Genomic DNA, 25,654 nt, shown 5'->3' on the forward strand with positions numbered 1-25,654 from the left:
AAGATGGCTACAGTCGGCCCAAGCCACAGTCTGGGGTAGAAGACTCTTGAATGGACTACGGGAACCCTGATAAAAATCAAATGCTCTATGTTCCTGTTTTCCCTGCTAATGTCTTTGAAATCCATTGCAATACCTAGAAATTATTTTTCTCTCTGCTCATATCTTGGCATGGACAACATTTTCCCACAACATTATCTCTCCAGTTCCCCCTTGAGTAAAGTCAGTGTAATGCCTGTGAAGCTATCTCAACAGGGGACAACTTGAGTCCCCTCAGTTGGCTACCTTGGAAGGTAGAGGAGTGAGATCTAGACTTTCTCATTAAATAAGAAGCTTTGCCAGGAACAGGGAATTTATTTGAAAGGACTTAATGAGCTCAAATGCTAACCCACATCTGAAAGAGTTATCATGACAATACTTACCTCTCATATTTCTCATTCCTCTCTGCTCTCCATCTCTGGCTCAGGTTCCTCCTATTCATTTTCTCATGGGTGGTGCTGGCCAACAGTATCTCCCCTTTCTCTGGGACAGGCTGTTTACTCAGTGTTTAAGGTCAAGCCAGACTGGCTCTGTTCACTCACAAAACAAAATATCAGACTCTTTTTTCCTCTGTCACTTGACTGAAGAGTATCTGCAAGGAATGTGGGAGAGGCAAAGGACAGCTCTGATGTGTCCATCTCATTCCTTTGGATCTTTCTTTGAAGATTTGGGCCATCTTTCTCTTGTTAGGAAATCTTAGCTGTTTTCTTAGTGAAGACTGAGGTATCTTGATGAGAAGGCTGTCTACAACACTTTCTAACAGATGTCGCTATGTAATTCCTTAGTATAGGAGAGTTGTTTTGTTTTCCTATGGTGTTTTTTGAGATAGCACTCTTTCAAGTCCTATGCAAATTAGATCCACACTTTTTTCATTGCTAAGAAGGGAACTAATATTAATTGAGTGTCTATTCGGCACCAAGCTTAACGCTGAGTGATTTGCATAAATAGCCATCATTTCAATTTTCACAACAGCCATAATAATAATATTGCCAGCATTTATTGAGCTCTAATTATGTGTCAGGCCCTCTGTTAACAGGTTTACTTGAGCTACCTAATTTTACCCTCACAACCATTTATAATATAGGTACTTTTAAATTATCCTTGTTTTGCAGATAGGAATAAAACATAAAGAGAAGTTAATCAACTTGTCTAGGAAAACATAATTAGTAAAACAGTTCTGAAAATTGACTCCAGGACCAAATGAATCTGTGCCCAAACTTGTAGAAACTATGCCATACTGCTTTTTGGCCCTGTAAGATGAGAATTATTATTATTATTATTATTATTATTATTATTATTATTATTTTCATTTTATAGCCCATGAACAGAGTTTGAAAATAGAGGGAAAGTCAGTTTAGGAAATCAGCCTTGTCTCATCATCAGCTCAAGCTCTTTACCCACCAAGATGTCATAGAGATTAGAGGTCCTGATCCAGGATGGGGTCTTGTGGTATAAGACTTTGTGAACATGGGGCGCCTGAGTGGCTCACTTAGTTGAGCATCCAACTTTGGCTCAGGTCATGATCTCACAGTCAGTGAGTTCAAGCCCCAGCCCCACGTCAGGCTCTGTGCTGACAGCTGGGAGCCTGGAGCCTGCTTCAGATTCTGTCTCTCTCTGCCCCTCCCCCACTCACATTCTGGTCTCTCTGTCTCTCAAAAATGAATAAAAATTAACAAAACTTTTTTAAGAAAAAGACTTTGTGGATGAGATATAATGTAGGAAACCACTGTTGTCATATGAACATCCTGGGACAATCTTACTAGCTTCCCACACTTCCCAGGCCACTTCATTTATTCACAGTAGATATTTGTTCAGAGAAAAATGGGGAAATTGGCACAACAATCCCAGAACACTATCTGGATTCTCTAAATCTGACTGAATTACAGAAAAAGCAAGTGAATTTCAATGTAATTTCTACTGTGGTGTTTTCATTAATTTTAAGGAAGTGAATTACCAAGGCTTTGTCTAGGTGAGACAGACTACTCCCTCCTGGAGAAGTCATCCATAATACAAATTGACTATCTCAGGTGGCTGTAAATGCCTTGATTATGAACTCATAAACCAAAGGATTAAGCACATCCTACAGAGAGAGGGAAAAGATCTTCCCTCCAAAGGGTTCTTTTTCAATAGATATCACTATTGTAAGAACTCAAAAAAATATATCTGTTTTAAGAAGTCAATAGGGATGCTTGGGTGGCTCAGTCAGTTAAGCTTTTGACTCTTAATTCTTGCTCTGGTCATGATCTCATGGTCTGTGAGTTCGAGTCCAGAGTCGGGCTCAGCTGAGAGCATGGAGCCTGCTTGGGATTCTCTCTCTCTGCCCCTCCCTTATGTGTGCATGTGCATGCTCTCTCTCTCTCAAAATAAACTTAAAAAAAATAAAAAGAAGTCAATAAATATCTGTTGTGGTTAAAACATCAAAAACTGAGCAAAACCAGGGAGTCTGGGTAGCTCAGTTGGTTAAGCATCTGACTTCAGCTCAGGCCATGAGCTCATAGTTCATGAGTTCGAGCCCTGCATTGGACTCTGTGCTGACAGCGCGGAGCCTGGAGCCTGCTTCGGATTCTGTGTCTCCCTCTCTCTCTGCCCCTCTCACGCTCGCACTCTGTCTCTCTCTCAAAAATAAATAAAACATTAAAAAAATTAAAAAATAAAAAAGATTGAGCAAAACCAAATTTAGAACAAACTTTCAGTTAACCAGAATTTGTCAGCGATTTAGGCCACAAGGAAGATATATAAACAGGACAGATACAGAGTCTTTTTAAGGTGGCACCAGAGCTCATAAATGATTCAGGCAATGAGGAACTCAGAAATGAGTTGCTAACTGACGGGTTTTGTTGAATACCAACGAGTCTTATCTGATATGTATATAAATGAACTGTGGAGTAAAACCCTCAATTAGATCTTGAGCTTTGCAGAGAAGTACAGAGCATCTTGATTATGACAAACCATGCAGACAAGGAAAGACAACGGCTGGGTTTTATACTCACTCTGGGAAAGTGGGTCACACTAGTAACCAAGGAGTCTCCATGTGGACAAGTACAAAACAGTGCACTTCAGATTACTTGTCAGAAGAATTAATGGAAGAAAATGTGAAGTCATTTTAAAACAAAACCTGACATGTATTTAATTGAAAAAATTAGCAAATTCTTATGTGACACAAATATATAGCTACACATGTATGTATGTATATAAATTCAGGTGCACTGACGTGGATTTGACTGTAATAATTTTGTAACTCTATCTTAATTGGTCTGTGTATATTCTCTGTTCTGTGTTTAATTTTATTCTTCCCTCTTTTTGTTTCATCAGTCTTATTAGCATAGGTACCCACTCTTAACCATTTAATTTACGTTATTGGTATTGTTCTATACAATAAATTACAATTTTAATATTTCAACATGACAGTTTTTCTGAGATCTATTTCTGAGATCAATCCATACTGATACCCATTTATGCATCTATCTATATAGACCAATCTATAGCTAGGTAAAAATCTGGAATGCTCCTTTTAGCTTATGCATAACTCTTCATACTTTCTAGATAGCACATTTAAAAACATTTTTTTAATGTTTATTTATTTTTGAGAAAGAGAAAGACAGAGAGTGAGCAGGGGAGGGGCAGGGAGAGAGGAAGACACAGAATCCAAAGCAGGCTCCAGGCTCTGAGCTGTCAGCACGGAGCCCAGTGCGGACTCGAACTCATGAACCATGAGACCATGACCTGAGCTGAAGTCAGATGCTTAACCAATTGAGCCACTTAGGCCCCCTAGATAACATATTTTTGATGGACATTTAGGCTGTTTCGAGGCTTTGGCTATTGTAAGCAATACTGTGATGAATATTCTTGCCCAATCATTTATATTTCTGTGCATCTGTGTAAGAAATAATCTAGGTTCCATATTCAGTATTAGGTATGTACATATTTAACTTTATTAAATACTTACAAATTATTTCAGAATAGCTCTACTCGTTTACAATTCCTGTTTTCACATCCTCACCAGAACATGATTTTATCAGACTTTAACTTTTGCCAATCAGATGGGTATAGGGTACTGTATCATTGTTAGTTTAATTTGCATTTCTCTGATAATTAATGAAATTGGGCATCTCTTTACATGCACATTAGCAATTCTTGGTTTTGCCTTTTTGGATTGCCTATTTATGTTTTGCCTAGTTTTCTATTGAGAAGATTATCTTTCTTTTGGTTATGTGCTAATCCTTTATTAATTATGCATTAATTAATATTAACCCTTTATTAATTATCTCTCTATAGATGAATACTTATTCTCTCACACTATAATTATTTACAATCTAATTTTGACATAGTTAAATCTACAAAATGTTTTCTTTTATGGTTTTTGCATTTGGTGTCTTTAAGAATTTTTTCCTTGCTTTATATATGTATATATATATATATATATATATATATATATATATATATATATATATTTCTTTAATGGTTTTCTAGTTTTTCCCTTAATGTTTTTGTCTTTAATCTATCAGAAAATTATTTTTCTTTACTATTTGGAATATAATCCAGTTTTACTTTTCTTCATATTGAAAACAAACTTCTCAACACTATTTGTCAAGCAATGTCTTCCCTACTGCTTCATGTTGTCACCATTATCAAATGGGGGAGCTTTGTAGATATGGGTGTATGTCTTAACTTTCCAGACTGTTCTTTTGGTCTCTTTGTCTTTTTCTGACCCATTTCTACATTGTTTTAATTGCCTTGGCTTTGTAATATATTGTAGTATATATTACATTCTAGTATATCATAGTGTTAATTCTTTTGAGAAGTTTTCTTTCTTCATTTTTAACCTTTACTTTTTCCATGTGCATTTTAAGCAGATTATCGAATTTCACCTCCCCATATCCTCAGATTTCAACTAGAGTTTCATTATATTTTTGGATGAACTTAGGGAAAATTGACATATTTGCAATATGAAATCCTCATTTCGTCTGGTATATTTCTCCATTATTTCAGCTTTTTAAAAGTTTTTAAATAACATTTTATTCATAGGAGCACCTGGGTGCCTCAGTGGGATAAGTGTCCAACTTTGACTCAAGTCATGATCTCACAGCTCACGGGTTTGAGCCTCACCTCAGGCTCTGTACTGACAGCTCAGAGCCTGGAGCCTGCTTCAGATTCTGTGTCTCCCTCTCTCTCTGACCCTCCCCACTCACTCTCTCTCTCTCTCTCTCTCAAGAATAAACATTAAAAACATTTTTTTAAAGATTAGTATAATTTTATTCATAAAATTTGCACATTTTTATTGGTTGATTCCTATATACTCTACACCTATTGTTGTACATGCTATTTTCTTTCTCAATTACATTTTCTAATCAGTAACTTCCAGTATAAAATATATTATTGGGGTGCCTGGGTGGCTCAGTTGGTTAAGTGTTCAGCTTTGGCTCAGGTCATAATCTCGCAGTTTGTGACTTCAAGCCCCACATTGGCCTTTTGACTGTGAGCGTGGAGCCTGCTTCAGATCCTCTGTCCCCTCTCTGCCCCTCCCTGCTCATTCTCTCTCTCTCTCTCTCTCAAATAAATAAATATAAAAATTTTTACAAATATATTATTGATTTGCATGTGCTGATCTTTAACGTATCTAATAGTCTGTTGGTCTTCTTGTGTTTTCTATGTGAAGGATCATAATATATATATGTATCACAACAGTTTTGTCTCATATGAATACTGCTTGTTATTTTTGAGGGTCCTCCCATATTGGCCAGACATCTGATATTATACTAAAGATCAGTGGTGATAAAATGGGTTCCTTCTGGGGCGCCTGGGTGGCGCAGTCGGCTAAGCGTCCGACTTCAGCCAGGTCACGATCTCGCGGTCCGTGAGTTCGAGCCCCGCGTCAGGCTCTGGGCTGATGGCTCAGAGCCTGGAGCCTGTTTCCGATTCTGTGTCTCCCTCTCTCTCTGCCCCTCCCCCGTTCATGCTCTGTCTCTCTCTGTGCCAAAAATAAATAAAAAACGTTGAAAAAAAATTAAAAAAAAAAAAAAAAAAATGGGTTCCTTCTTCCCCTATCTTTAAGATACTTTGATGTTTGCTATAGGCCTTTGTAAATACCTTTTTTGGGGGTTAGGAAATTCACTTCCAAGTTTTTCCAAGAGCTTTTATTTTTAAACACAAGTAATGCTGAATTATATCATATAGTTTTTCTACATGTATTTAAACTATGATTGCATTTCTCCCATACATTCTAGTTATAATGTAACATAAGATTATTCTCAGGCTACTAAGGAAATATTTTCCTTGCCCATGAAGTTAATGGGTCTGGTTTTCCATGTAGGAAATGAGAGGTGGTAAGAATAATTTTAAAAAGCATGGATAATGTAATTAATTTTGTAAGAAAAATACTTGTCTTTTCCTCTGAAGAGACAAATCAACACAGAAAGTGAGAAATTAAGATAGTCACAGCCAGTATAGCTTGGGTTCAAAGGAGAACTAGAAAAAGGGGAAGAGAGACTGGGGGCAGCTATACTGTGATGGATGAGACTTTGAGAAAGTATTTACAGGAGGATTAGCTGAATGTTACAAATGTATTTTTCTGAATAACTGCAAAATATTAAGTGTTCATCATTTCCTTCTGATTCTTAGATTTGTGTGTTTCTTTAGAGTAACCACCTGCACTGAGACTGGGACACAACGTGGCTCAGCTTCAGGTGGCTTCCACTATCAGCTTGGAAATCCTTTATTTTCATACCTGTGAAATTTGGGGAATAAAACAGGCAGAAGAATTATAACTTGCATATTTGTGGATTACTGCAAAAACACTGCAGAAGGGGGGCTCTCATCATCAACTACTTAAGTGTGACTTAGCCCAAATTACTTAACTGGAACTGTAAAAGGAAGTGATTAGTTTCGATGATAAAAGACTTGTTTGGTGCTGATGTTCTACAGTCATCTCTCACTCATAGTCAAAAGGTGAAATAGCGACACGAGATGCAGTCTCATTGTGCTGTAAAGACAGAGTCTATCCCAGCTGCTTCTTAATAATTAAGACATCAGCAACTGCCTCCCACATTCCTAAACTCCAATTCAGTTCATTCCTTTTCTCCCGTCTTCAGGTTCTTGGTACCCTCATGCTGTCGTACAGCTGCTACAAACCTTCACGTCTACCCTTCTCAACTTCTGCTGTAAGGCATTGCACCACCCTTCCTCCAGCAAACCGCGTCCATTAGTTGTTTTGTTTCTGGGAGCAGTCTTCAGACCCTCACTCAGCATGCGGAATGAATCTGGTAAGTCTTTTCTTTTTAAAAAATTTTAAAATGTTTTCATTCATTTTTGAGAGAAGGAGAGAAAGAGCACAAGCAGGGGAGGGGCAGATAGAGGGAAACACAGAATCTGAAGTAGGCTCCAGGCTCTCTGAGCCATCAGCACAGAGCCCGATGCAGCCCTCGAGCTCACAAGCTGTGAGATCATGACCTGAGCTGAAGTCTGATGCTCAACCGACTGAACCACCCAGGTGCCCCAGTGGTAAGTCTTTTCTTATGGAAGTATTTACATCTGCAACATATGAATGCATTCTATCCCAAGGGCAGTGTTCTTTTAACCAGACATAAGGTATTAGTCAAAATGTAAAACTTTAGTCAACAGAAAGAGATCTACTCGGCGAGGCGTCTTTCTGGAGAATTTTCAAAGGATACCATACAGTCACTCTTTGCTTATTTATGATATAAATTGTATAAGCTTTCATTCTCACACAAAATCTACCTTTTGACATTTTGTATAATATATGCTTTGTGTTCTCCCAACAGTGAAGCAGGTGTAGACTCAGACAGCCACAACTGAGTAGTCTCATTGATTGATTGATTGATTGATTCATTCATTCATTCATTCATTCATTCAACAAGGATGTAGTGAGTACTTTGTGCATCAGAAATTATGCTAAATGTCTGTTAGGAGTTAGACCGTGTTTAAATTAAAGGTCAATTAACAGTTAAAGTAAGGAAATTATTTCTTAAGCAAGTTTGAGAGGTCCATAGTTGAAAATGTGTCCAGAGTGGAGGCTGAAGCCCAAAGATTGTAGATAAAGCCTTTGACAAAATAGATGTTCCACACCCAGCTTAAATCTCACTCTTGACCTTCATGTACCATGCAGAATATTTTGCTGGGTGTTTGTCACAATTCTAATATCCCTGCAAAGATGAGATGCATAAATCATGCAGCATTTCATCAAAAAGGTAAAGAAACAAGGATATGTTTTATCCTGATGGATTTTCCTAGCTTAAATCCAATAACTCTCATTTCTTCATTCTCCTTTCCAAGAAATGAGCTTTTTCTTCTTTTCTTTTCAAAACCTAGCTGGCTGCTTAACACCCCGTGTACAGCTAGTATTGAACCTTATCTCTTCGTAATTAATGTTTGTGCACAGAGCAATTAATTAGCTTACAGCATTAGCCACATTTTTACCTCACTCAAAGAACTAAAGGACCAAAATGCTGATATCTAGAGAAAAATTACTTCAATGACTTCAATTAATTTTTTATAAAACCATCCTCAAGCATTTCAACTGACATAATACTTTATACCCCTAACTCCCTTCTATGTTATACAGCTGGATTGAAGCTGGACAGACCTCACATATATGTGTAATTGCTTCTGACCTGATGGATTGGTGTTATATTTGGGACTGACCCTCAAGTCTATGGTTTCACAATTTTGACAGTGCACAATTAAAGGAACTCTTTGGAGTGGAGTGTGCAATACAGAATTACATCAAAGATTTGGTAGTAACAAGGCCCAAAGAAGTGAGACCCCAGTGGATGGCTCCAGGCAAAGGATAATTTTAGTGTCCCCTCCTCTCAGGAGCATGGTCCCAAATCCTCAATTGGTCTTTGAATTTGTTCCCAAATTTGTTTGTTCCCAAAATTAGAATTTCTCCAAAGTGCCCCATTTTTATTCAGCATGGTTGGTCCATCTTGCATGTTGCTTTACTGGGGGATTCCCATACGACATTCTACAAATAGGATCCAATTCCTTTCTTTGAGAAAGGGTCTACTATGTATCCTCAGATGCTTCAGTTACTTGTTAGTACCCAAGTACATGAACACTGTTTGGCATGCCTTGAAGTCATCACTCATTGACAAAGCCCCATTTTGTACTAGGTCTTTAATAGGTGAAGGTCACATTAAGCTCAAAGGCACATTTTGGTAAATGGAAATGAATTATTACCTATTCTTTTAGCCTCATTATGAATTCCAGAATATCAGAAAAATAATATGGATAAGTTTAGGAAGTTACTGTTCTGAAGTGATAGGTATACCCTATCCCTCCAAAGTTCTCTCTCCCTCTTGTTTTCCCTCTACCTCTCCCTGTCTTTCTCCTCAGAACTTCAATGATGCTAAGATCTTACCATTTTCGACAATATGGATGGACCAAGTGAAATAAGTCAGACAAAGAAGACAAATTCCATATCATTTCATTTATATGTGGAATCTGAAAGAAAAACAAAGATTAAGCAAACAAACAAAGAAAGCAGAAACAGATGCATAAATACAGAGAACAAACTTATGGTTATCAGAGGAAAGGGGCATGGTTGAATGGGCAAAATAACTAAAGGGGAGTGGGAGATACAGGCTTCCAGTTATGGAATTAGTAAGTGGGGGGGATAATAGGAACAGCATAGGATAAAAGAAACACTACAATAGTAGTGTAATAGTGTTACATGATGGTAGTTACACTAGTGGTAAGTATAGCATAATGTATATACACTGGTGGAATCACTATGTTGTATATCTGAAATTAATGTAACATTGGATGGCCTACTATCCTTATCACCCACCTTTTAATTCTTGACTCATTTCATTTTTTAAAGAGTTTAATATCTTTGTAGAAATATAATTCACACATCATATAATTCATCCATTTAAAGTCTATGATTTTAGTGGCTTTATTACTGTTACAGAATTGTGCAGCCATCACTGTATCAATATTAGAACATTTTCACCACTCCAAGATGGAATATCGTACCCAGTACCAGTCACTCTCTATTTTTCTTCAATTCAACCAGCCATAAGCAAACATTAGTCTACTTTGGGTCTCTACAAATTTGTCTATTTTGGACATTTCATACAAATGGAATCTTAAAATCTTACAGTATGTGATCTTTTGTCACTGACTTATTTCACTTAGCATTATGTTTTCTTTTCTTTTTTTTTTTTTCAATATATAGTTTATTGTCAAATTGGTTTCCATACAACACCCAGTGCTCATCCCAACAGGTGACCTCCTCAATGCCCATCACCCACTTTCCCCTCCCTCCCACACCCTATCAACCCTCAGTTTGTTCTCAGTTTTTAAGAGTCTCTGTGGCTCCCTTCCTCTCTAACCTTTCTTTTTTTTTTCCTCCCCTTCCCCATGGGTTTCTGTTAAGTTTCTCAGGATCCACATAAGAGTGAAACCATATGGTATCTGTCTTTCTCTGTATAACTTACTTCACTTAGCATAACACTCTCCAGTTCCATCCATGTTGCTACAAAGGGCCATATTTCATTCTTTCTCATTGCCACGTAGTACTCCATTGTGTATATAAACCACAATTTCTTTATCCATTCATCAGTTGATGGACATTTAGGCTCTTTCCATAATTTGGCTACTGTTGAGAGTGCTGCTATAAGCATTGGGGTACAAGTGCCCCTATGCATCAATACTCCTGTACATTTGGACAGACAGTGCTATTGCTTGGGTAAATTCCTAGCAGTGCTATTGCTGGGTAAATTCCTAGCAGTGCTATTGCTGGGTCATAGGGTAGGTCTATTTTTAATTTTTTGAGGAACCTCCACACTGTTTTCCAGAGTGGCTGCACCAATTTGCATTCCCACCAACAGTTCAAGAGGGTTCCCGTTTCTCCACATCCTCTCCAGCATCTATAGTCTCTTGATTTGTTCATTTTGGCCACTCTGACTGGCGTGAGGTGATATCTGAGTGTGGTTTTGATTTGCATTTCCCTGATGAGGAGCGACGTTGAGCATCTTTTCATGTGCATGTTGGCCATCTGGATGTCTTCTTTAGAGAAGTGTCTATTCATGTTTTCTGCCCATTTCTTCACTGGGTTATTTGTTTTTCGGGTGTGGAGTTTGGTGAGCTCTTTCTAGATTTGGATACTAACCCGTTGTCCGATATGTCATTTGCAAATACCTTTTCCCATTGCGTTGGTTGCCTTTTAGTTTTGTTGGTTGTTTCCTTTGCTGTGCAGAAGCTTTGTATCTTCATAAGGTCCCAGTAGTTCATTTTTGCTTTTAATTCCCTTGCCTTTGGGGATATGTCAAGTACGAAATTGCTATGGCTGAGGTCAGAGAGGTCTTTTCCTGCTTTCTCCTCTAGGGTTTTGATGGTTTCCTGTCTCACATTCAGGTCCTTTATCCATTTTGAGTTTATTTTTGTGAATGGTGTCAGAAAGTGGTCTAGTTTCAACCTTCTGCATGTTGCTGTCCAGTTCTCCCAGCACCATTTGTTAAAGAGACCATCTTTTTTCCATTGGATGTTCTTTCCTGCTTTGTCAAAGATTAGTTGGCCATACATTTGTGGGTCTACTTCTGGGGTTTCTATTCTATTCCATTGGTCTATGTGTCTGTTTTGATGCCAATACCATGCTGTCTTGATGATTACAGCATTGTAATAGAAGCTAAAGTCTGGGATTGTGATGCCTCCTGCTTTGGTCTTCTTCAAAATTTCTTTGGCTATTTGGGGCCTTTTGTTGTTCCATATGAATTTTAGGCTTGCTTGTTCTAGTTTCGAGAAGAATGCTGATGCAATTTTGATTAGGATTGCATTGAATGTGTAGATAGCTTTGGGTAGTATTGACATTTTGACAATATTTATTCTTCCAATCCATGAGCATGGAATGTTTTTCCATTTCTTTATATCTTCTTCAATTTCCTTCATAAGCTTTCTATAGTTTTCAGCATACAGATCTTTTACATATTTGTTTAGGTTTATTCCTAGGTATTTTATGCTTCTTGGTGCAATTGTGAATGGGATCAGTTCTTTATTTGTCTTTCTGTTGCTTCATTATTGGTGTATAAGAATGCAACTGATTTCTGTACATTGATTTTGTATCCTGCAACTTTGCTGAATTCATGTATTAGTTCTAGCAGACTTTTAGTGGAGTCTGTCAGATTTTCCATGTATAATATCATGTCATCTGCAAAAAGTGAAAGCTTAACTTCATCTTTGCGAATTTGATGCCTTTGATTTCCTTTTGTTGTCTGATTGCTGATGCTAGAACTTCCAACACTATGTTAAACAATAGCGGTGAGAGTGGGCATCCCTGTCGTGTTCCTGATCTCAGGGAAAAAGTTCTCAGTTTTTCCCCATTGAGGATGATGTTAGCTGTGGGCTTTTCATAAATGGCTTTTATGATCTTTAAGTGTGTTCCTTTTATCCCGACTTTCTCAAGGGTTTTTATTAAGAAAGTTGCTGAATTTTGTCAAATGCCTTTTCTGCATTGATTGACAGGATCATATGGTTGTTATCTTTTTTTTTTATTAATGTGATGTAGCGCGTTGATTGATTTGCGAATGTTGAACCAGCCCTTCATCCCAGGAATGAATCCCACTTGATCATGTTGAATAATTCCTTTTATATGCTGTTGAATTCGATTTGCTAGTATCTTATTGAGAATTTTTGCATCCATATTCATCAGGGATATTGGCCTGTAGTTCTCTTTTTTTACTGGGTCTCTGTCTGGTTTAGGAATCAAAGTAATACTGGCTTCATAGAATAAGTCTGGAAGTTTTCATTCCCTTTCTGTTTTTTGGAATAGCTTGAGAAGGATAGGTATCATCTCAGCTTTAAACATCTGGTAGAACTCCCCTGGGAAGCCATCTGGTCCTGGCCTTTTATTTGTTGGGAGATTTTTGATGACTGATTCAATTTCTTCGCTGGTTATGGGTCTGTTCAAGCTTTCTATTTCCTCCTGATTGAGTTTTGGAAGAGTGTGGGTGTTTAGGAATTTGTCCATTTCTTCCCGGTTTTCCAGTTTGTTGGCATATAGGTTTTCATAGTATTTCCTGATAATTGCTTGTATCTCTGAGGGATTGGTTGTAATAACTCCATTTTCATTCATGAATTTATCTATTTGGGTCATCTCCCTTTTCTTTTTGAGAATCCTGGCTAGAGGTTTATCACTTTTGTTTATTTTTTCAAAAAACCAACTCTTGGTTTCGTTGATCTGCTCTACAGTTTTTTTAGATTCTATATTGATTATTTCTGCTCGGATCTTTATTATTTCTCTTCTGCTGGGTTTAGGCTGTCTTTGCTGTTCTGCTTCTATTTCCTTTAGGTGTGCTGTTAGATTTTGTATTTGGGATTTTTCTTGTTTCTTGAGATAGGCCTGGATTGCAATGTATTTTCCTCTCAGGACTGCCTTCACTTCATCCCAAAGCATTTGGATTGTTTTATTTTCATTTTCGTTTGTTTCCATATATTCTTAAATTTCTTCTCTAATTGCCTGGTTGACCCACTCATTCTTTAGTAGGGTGTCTTTAACCTCCATGCTTTTGGAGGTTTTCCAGACTTTTTCCTGTGGTTGATTTCAAGCTTCATAGCATTGTGGTCTGAAAGTATGCATGGTATGATCTCAATTCTTGTTTACTTATGAAGGGCTGTTTTGTGACCCAGTATGTGATCTATCTGGAGAATGTTCCATGTGCACTCGAGAAGAAAGTATATTCTGTTGCTTTGGGATGCAGAGTTCTAAATATATATGTCAAGTCCATCTGATCCAATGTATCATTCAGGGCCCTTGTTTCTTTATTGACTGTGTGTCTAGATGATCTATCCATTTCTGTAAGTGGAGTGTTAAAGTCCCCTGCAATTACCACATTCTTATCAATAAGGTTGCTTACATTTGTGAGTAATTGTTTTATATATTTGGGGGCTCCTGTATTCGGCACATAAACATTTATAATTGTTAGCTCTTCCTGATGGATAGACCCTGTGATTATTATATAATGCCCTTCTTCATCTCTTGTTACAGCCTTTAATTTAAAGTCTAGTTTGTCTGATATAAGTACAGCTACTCCAGCTTTCTTTTGACTTCCAGTGGCATGATAAATAGTCCTCCATCCCCTCACTCTCAATCTAAAGGTGTCCTCAGATCTAAAATGGGTCTCTTGTAGACAGCAAATAGATGGGTCTTGATTTTTTATCCATTCTGATACCATATATCTTTTGGTTGGCACATTTAGTCCATTTACATTCAGTGTTATTATAGAAAGATATGGGTTTAGAGTCATTGTGATGTCTGTAGGTTTCATGCTTGTAGCGATGTCTCTGGTACTTTGTCTCACAGGATCCCCCTTAGGATCTCTTGTAGGGCTGGTTTAGTGGTGACAAATTCCTTCAGTTTTTGTTTGTTTGGGAAGACCTTTATCTCTCCTTCTATTCTAAATGACAGATTTGCTGGATAAAGGATTCTCGGCTGCATATTTCTCTGTTCATCATATTGAAGATCTCCTGCCATTCCTTTCTGGCCTGCCAAGTTTCAGTAGAGAGATCGGTCACGAGTCTTATAGGTCTCCCTTTATATGTTAGAGCATGTTTATCTCTAGCCGCTTTCAGAATTTTCTCTTTATCCTTGTATTTTGCCAGTTTCACTATGATATGTTGTGCAGAAGATCGATTCACGTTACATCTGAAGGGAGTTCTCTGTGCCTCTTGGATTTCAATGCCTTTTTCCTTCCCCAGTTCAGGGAAGTTCTCAGCTATTATTTCTTCAAGTACACCTTCAGCAACTTTCCCTCTCTCTTCCTCCTCTGGTATACCAATTATGCGTAGATTATTTCTCTTTAGTGCATCACTTAGTTCTCTAATTTTCCCCTCATACTCCTGGATTTTTTTATCTCTCTTTTTCTCAGCTTCTTCTTTTTCCATAATTTTATCTCCTAGTTCACCTATTCTCTCCTCTGCCTCTTCAATCCGAGCCGTGGTTGTCTCCATTTTATTTTGCAGCTCATTGATAGCATTTTTTAGCTCCTCCTGGCTGTTCCTTAGTCCCTTGATCTCTGTAGCAATAGATTCTCTGCTGTCCTTTATACTGTTTTCAAGCCCAGGGATTAATTATGACTATTATTCTAAATTCACTTTCTGTTATATTGTTTAAATCGTTTTTGATCAGTTCATTAGCTGTTTTTATTTCCTGGAGGTTTTTTTGAGGGGAATTCTTCCGTCTCGTCATTTTGGATACTCCCTGGAGTGGTGCGGGACTGCGGAGCACTTCCCCTGTGCTGTCTTGAATAACTTGCGTTGGTGGGTGGGGCCGCGGTCAGACCTGATGTCTGCCCCCAGCCCACGCTGGGGCCACAGTCTGACTGGTTTGTACCTTCTCTTCTCCTCTCCTAGGGGCAGGATTCTCTGTGGGGTGGTATGGCCTGTCTGGGCTACTTGCACACTGCCAGTCTTGTGGTGCTGGCGATCTGGCATATTAGCTGTGGTGGATACGCAAGGTGCACAGGGGCAGGAGGGACACTCTCAGCTCGCTTATCCTTTGGTGATCCACTTCGAGAGGGGCCCTGCAGCATTGGGAGGGCATCAGACCCACCGCTGGAAGGATGGATCCGCAGAAGCACAGTGTTGGGTATTTGCACGGTGCAAGCAAGTTCCCTGGCAGGAACCGGTTCCCTTTGGGATTTTGTCTGGGGGATGGGCGAGGGAGATGACACTGGCGAGCGCCTTTGTTCCCCGCCAAGCTGAGCTCTGTCGTCTGGGGCTCAACAACTTTCCCTCCCGTTGTCCTCCAGCCCTTCCATTCTCTGAGCAGAGCTGTTAGCTTATAACCTTCCAGATGTCAAGTCCTGCTTGCTGTCGGAACATACTCCGTCCGGCCCCTCCGCTTTTGCAAGCCAGACTCGGGCGCTCTGCTTGGCCTGCAGGCCGCCCCTCCGCCCCGGCTCCCTCCCACCAGTCCGTGTAGAGCGCACCACCTCGCCGCCCTTCCTACACTCTTCTGTGGGCCTCTCGTGTGCGCTTGGCTCCAGAGACTCTGTTCTGCTAGTCTTCTGGCGGTTTTCTGGGTTATTTAAGCAGGTGTAGGTGGAATCTAAGTGATCAGCAGGATGCGTGGTGAGCTCAGTGTCCTCCTACACTGCCATCTTCCTAGACTAGCATTATGTTTTCAAAATTCATACATGTTATAACCTATACCATTCATTCATTTTTATGACCTACTAATATTCCATTGTGTAGATATACCACATTTTGCTTATTCATCATTTGATGGACTTTTGAGTTCTGTCTACTTTTTGACTATTATGAATACTGCTGTAAATATTTGTGCACAAGTTTTTGTATGGAATTTTTTAAAATTTCTTTTGGGCATATACCTAAGAGTGGAATTTATGGGACATATAGTAATTACATATTTAACTCTTTGAAGAACTGCCAAACTGTTTTTGTAAGTGGCTTTGCCATTTCACATTCCTACCAGCAATTAATGAAGACTCCGATTTCTCTACATCGTCACTTGGTGTATATGTGGTGCATAACATTAAGTCGTTTTCACAGCTTGAACCAATCTTGCATGACTGAGGCAAATCCCACTTGGTCATGGTATATAATTATTTTTACATGTTGTTGGACTCAGTTTGCTAGGATTTTGTTGAGGATTTTTACATTCATATTAATAAGATATATTGATCTGTAGTTTTATTTTCTCGTGATGTCTTCATCTGATTTGGGTACCGGGGTAAAACTTGCCTTATAGATTGAATTGGGTTATTTGATTTTCTTCACAGACTCTTCTCCACCAAGAATATAAGTACTTATGGGCAGAATCAAACTCAAAGACTTACAAACCCATAATCCAATAAAGGTGTGATGAACTGAATTGATTTGGCTGCACAGTGAGCCGCTTCTGTTATAGGTTTCTACCAAATCCTGAGGAAATGGCCTATTTCCCCCCTCTCTCAGTTTTCCTTAATTATACTTGGCTTCTCATTCCAAAGCTTTGAATATGTCTATTTTCATAAGTTTTGTTGGAAATAGAGCAGGTTGATCATTTATTTTTCCTTGTTTCAAATTCTAGGCTTCCTGGAAATTTAGCAAGATATATAAAAAACCTTAAAGTTTGCCATGTATTTTGACTTTTTCTGTGATTTTCTCTTAATGTATTAATACTATAGATATTTTTTTAAAGATTAAGAAAGTATTGGAATAAGCAAATGTTAATCAATATAAATATTAAATCATTTAATCAAATTTTCATATAATAAATGGAAATCATATAATATTATAAAGGATATTATATAAAAACATTGTAGTTATTCATTCAAAAATATTTATTGAACACCTATTCTTCTTAGACAAATGCAAGATGAATGTTAGGTTGAGGCTATTGGTCCATGTCTTAAAAGTGATGATTTCATTGTTTTTTTCATCAGTGTTCTTTCTGAAGCCATCATTCAAATGCAATCTGGTCAATAAGATAGAAACAGTAGATTTTAGGTGGAGCAAAAAAGGAAAAAAAAGGTGTTTTAAGAGTTCCTCTCTAATAAGAATTAACTTTTTCTTACATCAAGATGGCTACTACCTCACTTTTTCAAAGTTTACCAGGTCCCAGTTCAATTTGAATTAAGGAACATTGATTAATCCTATTGATTTCCATACATTGGGCTCTGATCACTCATATAAAAAGATGAGTGTATTGTTTTTATGGGCATTAAGGTGCTCTCCATAGACGGGAAGATGTGTACCCTATAGAAAACTATGAAAGTCTAAGGAATCCTCAAGAACAGGATCGTGGCCTAAAGGCCAAATCATTCTGCTTCCTGTTTTTGTAAATAGAAATTTATTGGAACAAAGGCACACTTATTCATTTTATTTTCTATAGCTATGTTCCTGCTACAATAACAGGTTGGAGTGGTCCTGATAGAACTGTATGGCCTGCAAAGCCCAAAGCATTTACTAGCTGGCTCTTTACAGAACAAGTTTGCCAGTCCCTTCTCAAAGAACTCTCTCTACTCCTTTGTATCCATCTGAATGAATGAAGAAGATAACTGGCCTGTCCAATTGGACTTTAATCTTGGTCTAGCCAGAGCCACTGAACAAGTACACCTGATACAACATGAGAACAATCCTAATGTAAACTGATTTAATCAAGCACAGAGTTAATAACCACTGAAAAATTAGGAAAGATTTTTCTGAAGAAGAATGAACTGTGAGGCCAGTACTGAAGATAAGGAAAGAACACTATTTAATAATGATAAGGAATCCTTCTCCAATAGAGAAAAAGTACTGGCATGGGGTTTATCCAACACACTACTGCCAACTTGTAATATACAACGTGTGCTCCATTCTTTCCAGAAATTCCTAGGAAAAATTCAGAGAATGATGTTATGCTTATTGTCTTAAGAGAAATGTCAAAGTGTTTGTCTGAAACATGAAAAAAAATCTCATTTATTGGTGATTTCTTTCACTTTCCTACTAATTACAGGCAGTTTCAGTTGTATTTGAGAAGATGAAAGTATTAGCATGGAGTGTAACCAATTTACTACTCATTTCTTCTCTGGGTCGAGGGAAAATTAATGTGGACCTTATTCACAGTCCATTGTGCAAAGGAGTTCTGTTCCATATAGTCCTTCAGAGATCCAGGATTCTTTCACCTGTGGCTCTTAGCAACCTACTGATTCATCTGGCAGAAGGGAAAAAAATATAAATATACACCTAAAGATAGTGCACATTATGTCTGCTCACATGCTGTTGGCCACAACTTAAGCCACACCAGACTACCATGGAGCTAGAAAGTGAAGTCTAGAACTCTGCCTTATCGTCACATCTCTTTCCTTCTCTTTTCAGTCCCATTCTGAAGGTCTCAGGACCCATATTATGGCCACATTTTTCCTTTTTACATTTTTTCTTATTATCCTTATCTACTTCCCCTCCTCTTATTTACTGTAAACTTAATGTATCTTCTAAAATACAACTGAAACTGCCTGTAATTAGTAGGAAAGTGAAATAAATCACCAATAAATGAGATTTTTTTTTCATGTTTCAGACAGACACTTTGACATTTCTCTTAAGATAATAAGCACAACATCATCCTCTGAATTTTATCCTGGAATTGCTGGGAAGAATGAACACAAGAGCACTAAAATTGCTCTGCCTACAAAAGTAACATGGATTTGAGAGTTGTTCACTCTATCTCATGAGACACAGGAAAAGAGAACCTTGGGGAAAAAACAAGAAGCAGAGAGACATGAAGGGAAGGAAAAGAAGAGAGACCAGATTGGCTAGGTAGGTGGGGGGGGGGGGCATGAAGAGCCTCAGCTAGTAGACATTCCATTTGTCAGGGAATTTCAAGGAATTGTTATTTGACATTGATCTTGATGTGCATTTCTTCCCTATACTGGCATTACTTTCCACTATCCTCATCTTTTTCTGTAAATACTTACCACAAAAAACATTTTTGAGATGGGTATTTTCAGGAAATCAAATAAGAAAAAGTTGCCTAGTATGGCACAAAACAAGTCAAACTCAGGAATGAAAGCCAATGTCAAGAGATGAAAACAGCAAAGAGGCAGGCAGGTTTAGCAAGGCCTGACACAAGAAAATGAAACGTTCCCCTAACCTCCTCAGGAATCTTTGGAGAACACACAGAAGACTTCCCTTAGTTACATACTTTTAAGTCTCAAGTTATTTTACCTGAGTCTTGAAGAAAAGGGCAGTCTCAGAAACTGGAGGACTTGGGACAGATGGGTTCCCACTATGATGTGTGTTAGCTTTCCAAGTGACTCATCCTATGTGCCAAATGGTCTCCAGGCCCATGAAAGGCACATGTGGAGACGTGAAGTTTATCACATCTCTAACCTAGTCCTAGGCATAGAGTACCATACAGCTTCTTCTGAGTACTTGATGATGTTGCTATAAAAAATTGTAGTTTGCCATGATGTAAACCTCAAGGTTGAATGGAATCAGTACCTGGCAGGCAGAAAGTAAGGCTCTGTTTCTTCAGCTCTGATGATCCTTGCACCCAAAGTAGGAGGAAGTCTTATAGATGCTGGGATCCACTGGCAAGACCTGTAGACAAAATTACATATGAGATGGCTGCAGGCTTTGCAGAGAAGATCTGTGAGCACTAGTCAGAATCTAGTGCAGAAAGGGAAATCAGACTTGTGCTTGGATTTTTCAGATAAAGAAAGTACCATTTATTTTTTAAATATATTTTTTAATGTTATTTTTTTTTTGAAAGAAGAGAGCATGAGCAGGGGAGGGGCAGAAAGAGAGGGAGATACAGAATTTGAAGAAGGCTCCAGGCTCTGAGCTGTCAGCACAGAGCCCAACGCAGGACTCAAACCCATGAACTGTGAGATCATGACCTGAGCCGAAGTCAGATGCTTAACTGACTGAGCCATCCAGGGGCCCCAAAGAAATCACCATTTGGGAAAAAAAAAATGAAAACAACATGAAGGTGCTCGCTCACAATCAAAATATCAAATTTTATTCTTTGGCAGTAAGAAAGACACAGTGAAGTATCAAAAGTCTAGGCAAGTAATAATAGTTTAAAAGTCACAGGTCCATTAAAATACACTAAAGACTAAATATCATGTTGAATTTGAATCTAACTTTTCTTCACTGATTCCAAAAGCACTCTAGACTCTTATGGTGTCTCAAGGTCATCGTTATAAATAATACCATAACATTTTTGGCTATTATTATTAAGTAATCATACCTGCCTTTACTCAGTACTTATTATTTGCCAGAAACCATGCTAAAGCCTTCAGATATTGTCTTATTTAATTACCACACCAAATTTTTGAGCTAGTTATTACTACCTCCATTTTTCAAAGGAAAAAACTGAGACTTAAAAGGTCAGCCTTCTAGGAAACCAACTTCCTAGGAAAAACTAGGATTTGTATTAATATGTGTTGACTCCAAAACCACTGCCCTTACCTAGTTCACCACCTTTCATGTAAGACATTGGCCCCAGTTACAAGAATCTTAGAGTTCACCCATTGAGATAAAAATGAATATGAGACTCATTCAGAAATAAGTTATGGAGAATTATTGGTGCCACAGGAGTTGAGAAAAAACAGAAATGTGTTTACTAAATAAGTTAGAAATGTTTTGTGAAGAAGGAAGGACATAAGCTAGTCTGTGAGAGTTGACTAGGGTTTCTGTTTGTAGAATCTCTGATGAGTGTCATTGACAGGAAATCCTTTACGCAATGCTTCCTAATGATGTATTATTTAAATAATTCTTATGAAAGCACTGTGAAGTAAGAAGAGCAAATTTCATGATCTTAGCGTCACAGATAACAAGCCAGGGACAAAAGGGGCACCTGGGTGGCTCAGTCAGTTAAGTGTCCAACTCTTGGTTTTCGTTCAGGGCATGATCTCATGGTTTTGTGAGTCTGAGCCCCGCTTTGGCCTGTGTGCTGGCAGTGCAAAGCCTGCTTGGGATTCTCTGTCTTCCTGTCTCTATGCCTCTCCCCCCACTCAGGCTGTCTCTGTCTCTCTCAAAAATAAATAAATAAATAAATAAATAAATAAATAAATAAATAAATGAATAAATAAAGCAAGCCAGGGTCCAGGGAGGGACAATGACTGCTGGGTACCCTTATGTGATAATGTGGTCAGAGGGCAGAGACAAGATGTAGGTTTTTGGAGTCAACCATGTCTATTATTTCTCACCACTCTGCTGACACACACACACAATTACATGCAAGTATACATATACATACACACATAATCTCAAACCAGTAGCTGCACAGAAAGTCCCACATTTCCGTCCTAGACTCTGACTAGCCACGGGGCTTTGACAGACATAGATAACATCCCAGCAGATATATTATCCCCAACTGCACCACTACTGAGTATTTGAAGTCCATATTTTTAGTCTTTTCATTTATAAAAATTACAGTGAGAACATCATTTGAAGATAAAAGGGCAAATGTGATCACAGAAACTAATTAAGGACAATTAATAAATCAAAACTTTAATAAAGCTGTTTTATAGGCAGAAGCTATTCTGGAAATGGTCCTCAAGCCTGCGACTACTCTCCTAAAGGAGAAGTCTTTAAAGGAACAAAGAAAATCGTGAACGAGGACATAGAAGATTCTGTTTGAGAAGTTTCCAAGCACTAAATGAATGGTTTCTTGGGCATGGACTATGGTATGCTGCTTATTAATCTTACTGCCTTGCCATTTCATTGAGACCCTGAACTGGCTTTGCATTACCTTTCTGTGTTTAATGGTGGTGTTTGATCTTCATATATACGTATATATCTATTATTAGGAAAAGAATCATTTGGTAGAACTTTTTCCTGAATATCTCATATCAGTTTAGGAGAGTGGATTATATTTTGCCTTTTCAGTTTTTCCAAAACATAAACGTTAGAAAATACACTCAGCCTAGATTTTAAATTTGCTGGTTGATCTGGCTGACTAGTAAAGAGAGAAGGTAGGTGTGGGGACTCGATATATTTACAGAGATAGGGCATATTTTTGTCCATATTTATGAAGAATAGTGTTTTTTAAAATACTTTCATTTCCACTGAGTCATTCAGTTCTCATGGTCCCCTTGAGAGGTTCAGAAGGCAGACACATTTACTACCATTTGACTGATGGAAAGACTGTACCTAAAATAGGCTCAGAATTTGCTCAAGATAAAATTGAGAGCAAATGGTGAAGGTGGACTTGAACTTTGTTTCTGTCTCCTGGTCAGGTATTCATTCTACCTCACCAGTCTCTACCCGCCCATTTTCCTATAGCTTTCTTTCACTAGTAAGCCATTACTTTTGTGTTTAGGGAGAGAAGTTTTTGATTTGCCATGGCTCCTTATTTCCCTACAAATACATTCTCTTTGCTTTAACATCTTTCTTCATGGACTTTGGGATATTTTACCATGGCAGGAAAAAGATAAGTAGTATAAAAGATAGAGAAGATTTAGTTGTGTTCCTTCCCCCAAATTTCATATCCCTGATGTGCGGAAGGTGTTCCATATTTCCCCCTACTCCTGCAAGTCCGGACCACAGGACCGCATCCAACATCAGCTACACTGATGGATATAGTATAGTAAATTACTCCCCTTTGCAATATTATTTGTGTGTTCTAAAGCCAACTCCTCTATTTAGGAAGAAAAGACTTTATCCAAAGATCAAGGAATATCAGCCATCAGCTATACTGTTTTGTCCTATATGTTAATGGTGACGAATTTTCATTGATTTTTTCCCCTAAAATTGTATCATAGTTGAGGAAATTCATGTTTTAAGACTCTAAGGAAGTTGTCCAAGATTACAAAGCTAGCAATTATAAAGGTGAGCTTAGAAGAATGAAGTAAATAAAGACATATACCTAGGCACAGTAAATACTGCTGGTTCTTTGCCAACATTCATTTCCACGTTCCTCCTTAAAAATGAAATATATATATATATATATATATATATATATATATATATATATTGCTGAAAAGCAAATTATGGATCTGTGTGTGTGTGTGTGTGTGTGTATATATATATATATATATATATATATATATATATATATACATTTAACCTCTTCTATGTCACCATGAGTTTCAAGGGAGGGTGACTATATTCTGACTCAGGTTTAATTTAACCTAATAGTGGTCTCAACAAAAGCCAAGAATTGTTACTCGAGACAATAAAAAGGAAGAGTGATTTGGGGCACCTGGGTGGCTTAGTCAGTTAAGCATCCGACTTCAGCTCAGGTCCTGATCTTAGGGTCTGTGGGTTCGAGCCCCGCGTCGGGCTCTATGCTGACACCTCAAAGCCTGGAGCCTGGTTCGGATTCAGTGTCTCCTTCTCTCTCTGCTCCTCCCCTGCTCGCACTCTGTCTCTGTCTCTGTCTTTCTCTCAAAAATAAATAAAAACGTTTTAAAAAATTTAAAAACAATTTAAGAAGGAGGAGTGACATCAGCATATGGTGGAATAAAGTGTTTCTCACTTTTGTCCTCCCCTCAACAATGGTTTGAGATCTATCCATGGATAAAAGTGCCTTTGAAGGAACTATGGGATCCAGCATTATACATCAAGTCCCTCAGGATGAGTCTCAAACCCATGCATTGGGTAACAGACATACAGACCTCAGTCCTGGCAATGGCACCTGCAGTGGCCTATGAATGGCCCTAGCCCCTGTCAGTCAAAGTCAGGGACTCCCTGGAAAACAGTGTTTTAGACAATCACCCATGGACAAAATAGCCTTTATGGAAGTTCAGGTTTTCAAAGGAGAAGTTTCAGTGTACTACTGGAGCAAAACAATACAAGTTTGGACACACGGGAAAGGGTAAGAGGAGCAGATTTACTACCCATATCAGCCCTCTTCCAAGATAGCACAGTTTATGAAGAAGAAAGATCTTGGCTGTGATTTCTCTCATGGAGGAAATTAAGAAACACAACTGATTTCTGTATATTGATTTTATATCCTGCATGTTTACTGAATTTGTTGATTAGTTCCAGCAGTTGTTTTGTTGATTATTTAGGATTCTCTCTCTATAAAATCATATCATCTGCAAATCACAACAGTTTTGCTTCTTCATTTTCAAATTGGATATATTTTTATTTCTTTGCCTCGTTTAGTTGCTCTGGCTAGGACTTCCAGTGCAATGTTAAATAAGAGTGGTGAGAGTGGGCACCCTTGTCTTATTCCTGATCTTAAAAGAAAAGCTTTCAGTTTTTCACCATTGAGTGTGATACTAGCTGTGGGTTTGCCACCTATGGCCTTTATGATGTTGAGGTTTATTCCTTCTATACCCAATTTGTTGACATTTTTAATCATGAAAGGATGCTGTATTGTGTCAAATGCTTTTTCTTTGTCTCTTTTTACTGTTTTTGGCTTAAAGTCTATTTTATCTAACATGTCCATATTGTACAAAACCATCTATAGATTCAATGAAATCCCTATGAAAATTCCAATGACATTTTTCACAGAAATAGAAAAAACAATCTCAAAATCTATATGGTGTCACAGAAGTCCCAACTAGCCAAAGAAATCCTGAGAAAGATAAACAAAGCTGGAGACATCACACTTCCTCATTTCAAACTACACTACAAAACTGTAGTGATCAGGAGAGTATGGTAATAGCATAAAAATACACATACCTGTTAGAATCAGGAAGAGAAGAGAAAACAAGTGTTAGTAAATATGTACAGAAAAGGGAACTTTTGTGCACTATTGATGGGAATGTAAATTGGTGCAGCCACTGTGGAAAACAATATCGAAGTTGCCCAAAAATTTTAAAATAAAACTACAATATAATTCAGCAGTTCCACTCCTGGGTATTTATCTGAGGGAAATGAAAACACTAAGTTGAAGTGATATATACACCCCATTTTCAATGCAGCATTATTTGCAATAGGGGAGACAATGGAAATAGCCTAGATGCCTATGGATGAATGAATGGATAAAGAAAATTTACTGTACACACACACACACACACACACATACACACATGAATATTATTCAACCATAGAAAAGGAAATCTTACCATTTGCAAAAACATGAATGGACCTTGATGTCATCATGATATGTGAAATAAATCAGCCAAATAAACACAACCCATATGATCTCACATGTGAAATCTCAAGAAAAGAAAAGAAAAAGCTCACAGATACAGAGAACAGATTAGTGGTTGCCAGAGGT

The 25,654-nt window shown here is 38.0% G+C and overlaps 1 protein-coding gene across 5 annotated transcripts in view; it reads left to right on the forward strand.

Moving 5' to 3' along the window:
* Positions 1-25,654, forward strand: part of LOC122215074 (lithostathine-like) — a 419,576-nt gene that overhangs the window by 381,787 nt on the left and 12,135 nt on the right. For 4 of the 5 annotated variants that reach the window (XM_042930242.1, XM_042930248.1, XM_042930246.1 and 1 more), the window contains 2 exons: positions 7,125-7,295; positions 22,011-22,166. The gene's annotated coding sequence lies outside the window, so the exon portion shown is untranslated. The remainder of the gene's footprint in view (positions 1-7,124; positions 7,296-22,010; positions 22,167-25,654) is intronic. The other variant, XM_042930243.1, reaches the window with a different exon arrangement.

The sequence above is a fragment of the Panthera leo genome, chromosome A3 (genome assembly GCF_018350215.1).
Source record: "Panthera leo isolate Ple1 chromosome A3, P.leo_Ple1_pat1.1, whole genome shotgun sequence".
Lineage (NCBI taxonomy): Eukaryota > Metazoa > Chordata > Mammalia > Carnivora > Felidae > Panthera > Panthera leo.